The sequence below is a fragment of the Megascapheus bottae genome, unplaced genomic scaffold, assembly GCF_031878675.1.
Source record: "Megascapheus bottae isolate mThoBot1 unplaced genomic scaffold, mThoBot2.hap1 HAP1_SCAFFOLD_48, whole genome shotgun sequence".
In the NCBI taxonomy this organism is placed as follows: Eukaryota; Metazoa; Chordata; class Mammalia; order Rodentia; family Geomyidae; genus Megascapheus; species Megascapheus bottae.
Genome location: NW_028327313.1, coordinates 2,487,795 through 2,493,807, shown reverse-complemented (window position 1 = coordinate 2,493,807; position 6,013 = coordinate 2,487,795). Strand labels below are relative to the sequence as shown.

The 6,013-nt window shown below is 40.2% G+C and overlaps 1 pseudogene; it reads right to left on the bottom strand.

Moving 5' to 3' along the window:
• Positions 1 to 2,443: 2,443 nt before the first annotated feature.
• The window catches only part of LOC150040131 (vomeronasal type-2 receptor 116-like), an 87,763-nt pseudogene continuing 84,193 nt past the window's right edge, over positions 2,444 to 6,013 (bottom strand).

Below are 6,013 nucleotides of genomic sequence, written 5' to 3'. Positions count from 1 at the left end.
ATCCTGTAACAGCCTCCATTTACCTGACTTTTTCTTTATAACAAAAATTGGAGAATTCCATGGAGAGTTAGAAGGGGCCACATGTCCCAAGTCCAGCTGTTCCTGTACCAGCTGCTGTACTGCAATGATCTTTTCTAGTGAAAGAGGCCACTGTTTGACCCATACCGGTTCTTCAGAGAGCCAATTTATGGGATCAGCATGAGGGGCTGGACAAACAACAGCCCCCGTTAAAGAATACCCTAATCCTTGTCTCGGGGGTGAGACTGGGGTTGGAGTGGCTCTGGCTCCCCCTGTGCTGCTCGGCCTAGTCCCCTAAAGATACTCAATATCTACTGGTTGTTGTTCCCTTTTCAAGATCTCACTTAGACTCTCTTGGGCTGTGGCATATGGTTCAGCCTCAGGTTTTTCAGAAGGGTCCTTTAACTCATAAATTTCCCTTAATTCAAGATTAAGTTCAGCATTCTCATGTTGAGGATTTATGCATTCACTTACTAAATTCCATACATCAATAGCCTCTACTGGGGTCTTTTCGGGGCCATATACATTATAATATTCTTGAATTCTTTTTCCTATCCGCTGCCAGGTTTTTTGGAATTCCTCCTCTATATACCTCGGGCATGCCTCCTCGACAAACTGTAGGAAGCTCTGAAGCACCCCTTTTTCCACCCACCTTCCGTGGGCTTCAAGTAGGCCTGTTAAGATTGGTACATATGACCTATGGCTATTAACTTGACCCATAATTTTTACTCCTGACTATACACTCTCTTAAGATCCTCTCTTAATAGTCCTATGATGTGTTACTCACCACAGGGGGGGGGGGTCCTTCACCTTCGTCCCAGATTTTCAGGGTCCCTGTTCGGGCGGCAGTTGCCGGGGCCAGCTGGCAGCAAACCAGGGTTCACAGATTGGGGTTCCTGAAATAGGGGGCAAGGACTAGGAAAAAATAGAAGAGAGACAGACACACCGGGTCCGGGATATCTGCAGCCCAAGTAAAGACTGCCTCGTTTATTGTCAACTCCAGCTTATCCCTTATTGAGACCAGGGAACGTCCAACTGTTACATTCATATGGTAAATCTCAGGTAATTTAAACAGAATAAGGCCATAAAACAATAAGACAATAAGGCCATGGTCTGATGCAAATCAAGGTACAATTTGATTCTACTCTGGCTCCCAACATCTGGTGAATGTAATGTAACCCCTCTATTAATTATAATAAAATATATGAAAAAATAATTAAACAAGGATACTTTGAAAAGCATATCCAGCAAAGTATAAGCAAACTTAGGAATCTACATTTTGCCTCAGCTATTGCTTCATTAATCTAATACATTATGATATACATTAGAAGTAAATTTTTTAGGATATATAAGCAATACTGAAATTCTAAAACCATATAGAAAAAGAAGCCATATAGAAAACCATATAGAAGGGGTAGGAGGAAGAAAAAGAGGGAAAAAGAAAAGAGAGATGGAAGTGAACTAGGGAGAATGGGGAAGATAGATTAATTCAAACAAACAGATTTATAAATACAGCAAAAAGCAGATGTGCGAATAGAAACTATTAAATAAAATGCAGTAGTGTGTATATGAAATCATGGAACATGTTAATAGGAAAACATTATTGAAATGTATTTGAGGACCAAGTAGCATAATGATATTAATGCAAGAAATTAATGTGTTTTAAAATTTAGTTCCTAGGTACTCAAAGAGCTGGGATCTGATTAACACAGTTGGAAACCAACCTGGACAAAAAAGCTCATGAGAATTTTATCTTCAGTTAACCACCAAAGATCCAACAGTGAAGCTGTGGCTTAAGAGGTAAAGCACTTAGCTTTGAACAAAAATACTCAGTGACAGTACTCAAACATTAAGTTGAAGCCCCAGAACTGACACAAAATAAGAAATTTTAGGCAAGTTATTTATAAAGCAATATAAGAAGTCAGAAGTGAATATATAATGGTGAAGCTGGTTGTGGTGGCTTATGCATATAATCCTAGCTACTCAGGAGGCTGAGATATGAGGATCAAGCTTCAAAGCAGCCTGGGAACAAAAGGAACTGAGAATCTTATCTCCAATTAACCTCTAGAAAATGGGAAGTGGGACTTGACTAAAGGGTAATGTGGTATCCTAGAGCTGCAGAGCTCAGGGACAGTGGACAGGCCGAGTGCAAGCCCTATCATACATGCACCAACACACATACACACCCACACACACAAACACACACACACACACACACACAGAAAATATTATAGTGAAGATGAAAGCAGATGGAAGAGTAAATAAAGAGCAAATAGAAAGAACCAAAAAATACAGAATAAAATTCATATTTACCTGGCTCTGGCTACTACTTGTGACTGTACCATTACTAGAGAAATGAATGTCACTCAATTTTTGAAGTGATGCCAAGAACACAAGTGAGTATATTTGGTCAAATATTTAAATTTCAGCTAGAGGGCCTATTTGTTTGAAGATGTCTTCTGTCCCAGAAGCCATGCAGAGAATTTCTATCTGGCCTTAACAAAATGATGTGCACTTGGGGGCAAAGATTCAGCCCAGAAGCCCAGCACTGGAGGCCAAGATAGAGAAGACCTCTACAGCCACCATGACTTTCCCTTTGGCACTGTGGTACATAGGCAAGAAAATGAGCCAAACACTGAAGAACAACAGCTTTCTGAACGTCAGGAACTTGACTTCATTGAAGGTGTTAGGCAGGTTCCTGGCAAAGAAAGCCACAGGGAAGCTGGCCAAGGCCAGGGAGCCCAGGTATCCCAAGACACAGTAGAAAGCAGTGAGGGATCCCTTGCTACAGAACATGATGAGGTGACCATGTTCAGAGTATGCATGTGTGTCAATAAAGGGAGGAGAGGTTCCCAGCCAAATTCCATAGAGAGTCACTTGGATCAGGGTGCAGATGGGAATGATGAAGCTAGGAGCCCCTGATACCAATAGCCACCTCATCCTTCTCGCTGGAAGAGTGACCTTGAAGGCCAGAACGACAGTTACAGTTTGGCCAAGACAGCAGAAAAAGCTACAGTGAACACAATTCCAAATGTGGTTTGCTATAGAATGCAGAAGACTGTGCTGGAATGGCCAATAAAGAGCAAGGAACAGAGAAATCAGAAGATGAGGGAGATGAGCAGGATGTAGCAGAGAGCCTGGTTATTAGCCTTGACAATGGCAGTGTTCTTATATTTCACAAACACCTGAAGAACAATTGCTGTGAGCGTAGATAAAGAGCCATGCAAGCCAAGGGTTTTCCATAAGCCAGGAAAATTGCAACACTTAGGAAGCACTGATTCTTCTCTGTGTTGGCATACTGTGTTGGCATACTGTGCTGGCATTTCACACACTGCTCCAAATCTCATAAGAAAAATCAAATTCTCATTAGTTCCTTTTCAGTCCTTAAAAAGGAAACATTCTGACATGTGAAAATTTACTAGCATACAATAAATATTACCAGATATGCTCAGTATTACTTTTATGCATTCTTCATGTTCTTACAGGAATTCTTACATTCTCATATTTTAGTATGAGTGAAACTTTTAACTGCCAATGATGATTGTTCATATTATTTATTGCCATTTTAATACCCTACTAATTATTTCATTTCTTCTTCATGCTGACAAAACTCTCAGACTTATGTACATAAGTCCAACCCTCATTCAAAATTTTATATATTGGGACAGGAGTGTTGCCTGGTGGTATAGTGCCTGCCAAATATGCATGAAGCACTGGGTTGGATTCCTTAGGACCACATACACGGAAAAAGATGGAAGTGGTGCTGTGGCTAATGTGGTAGAAATGTAGCCTTGTGAAACACAAGGACAGTGCCCAGTCCATGAGTTCAAGGGCCAGCACTGGCAAAAAAGAAACATTTGTGGAGCAACCTTGCATGTTCCTATATGACTCTGTAGCACACTATGGTCTTTCCTTTCAGTTGTTATGTTTGTCTCTTCTATTCATCTGTACGGGAACAGACAATCAAATCACTCTTTGAAGATATAAAGTCATGCTATGCACAGTACTTGTGCCTGATTCTGATTCTTTTTGTTATTGTTTTCATTCCTGGGGGCTGAAATCAGGGCCTGAGCACTGTGCTTGTGCTTTCCTCAAGGCTGGAGCTCTACCATTTGAGCCACAGCAACAGTTCCGGCCTTTCTATGTATGTGGTACCAAGGAATTGAACCTGGGTCTTTGTGTATGCTAGGCAAGCACTCTAAAAGTAGGCCGAACTCCCAAACCTGTGCCTGATCCTTAAATCACCCCAACCCAGAGCACTTGCTCTGCTGCCCCAAGATTTCTAAGTAATAGGAAGTAAAGTTGTGCAAAATCTTTGTTTTCTTTGTCGTTCAAAGGCAATATTGAAGATATAAATCTTGTTCTTAAAAATTCTTTGCATGTAATGTGATAGAAGTTAAAGTTATATTACTGAGTGGTTGAGTAAACACACATACAACAGACCAGAAAAACTCCTACATGTAAATTAGAGCCCATGTCTTTTTTCTTTCCCCTAAAGAGACGTAGCAACCACTGACACAATTAAATTACTAAGTGAAGGAGGAAGAATTTGAATCTGCAATTCTGCATTTGTACTGAATTGCATGGATGAAGATACTAGGAGACAGTATGAATTTCCCCCTAAGACATGAGCTTACCTGTTCCATTAGCAATCTCATTGTCTGGACAAGGTGTGCAAGAAAAGCAACAGGCAGCCTTTCCCTCCTGAGGAGATTTTCTGAATCCAAGACCACAACTCTCACTGTGGACAGAGTGAGTAGGCTGAAGAAAATCAGATATGTGTCAGTAACTGCTCAGAATTTTACATAATACTCCAAAAATATATCGTTTTAACATAATGTTCCATTAAGCATATTATTTCTTTTTTATTGCCGGTCATGGGGCTTGAATTCAGGGTCTAGGCACTATCCTTGAACTTTCTCCATGCTAATGTTCGAACACGTGAGCCCACAGCACCACTTCTGGCTTTTGCTGTGTATGTGGTAACTAAGGAATCAAACCCAGGGCTTCATGCATGCTAGGCAAGCACTCTACTCCTAGGCCAAGCCATAGTATTTGTAGCTCACCTACCTAAGTAGAAGTTATTGCAGAAGTATATTGCTTTTATCCAACCAAGTATAAATTTTAAGGGTGAAAGCCTACAGAGTAGGAGATCTTCACTAACCATACAACAAACAAAGGCCTAATATCTAAAAGATATCAAAAGCTCAAAAAATTGAACCACTCCAAAACTAATCTCCAAACAACCATCCTATTAAAAGATGGGCCAAAGATTTAGAGTATTCTCTGAAGAAGAAATAAGAGTGGCTTATAGACACATGAAGAAATGCTCGATGTTCTGGCCATAAAAGAATTGCAAATCAAAAGAACTGCAACATTCCATGTCACTCCAATAACAATAGCCAGGATCAAGAACTTTAATAACTGATGCTGGTGGGGATGTGGCCAGGAGGTATCACTACAATACTATTGTTGGCAGTGCAAATTCTTTCAACAACCATGGAAAGCACTATGGTGGTTTCTCAAAAGACTACACATAGAGCTCCCCTATGACCCAGCAATTCCACTACTTGGCATTCCCAAATGGTCCAGAAACAAGGACATACTAAATGCACTACCACATTGATGTTCATTGCAAGACTACTTTCCACAGCAAATCTATGGAACAAACCTAAATGCCCCTCAGTAGATGATTGGGTCATCAAGATGTGGTATTTATTAACAGTGGAATTCTATACTGCCATCAGAAAGAATGGCATAAAGAAATGGAAAGACTTAGGAAAAGTCATATTAATTGAATTAATTCAGACTGAGAAGAGCATAGGGTCAATGGTTTCCATCATTTTTCATAATTAATATAAACCTTGAACTCTCTTAGCAGAGGTTTACAATAGGGCAAAATCTACATACATAAGGCCACATAGGATGAGGCTAAATGAAAAGACATTCAGGATATAGAAACAAGAACCATATGAGGTATTACTGTTGTTCTTAA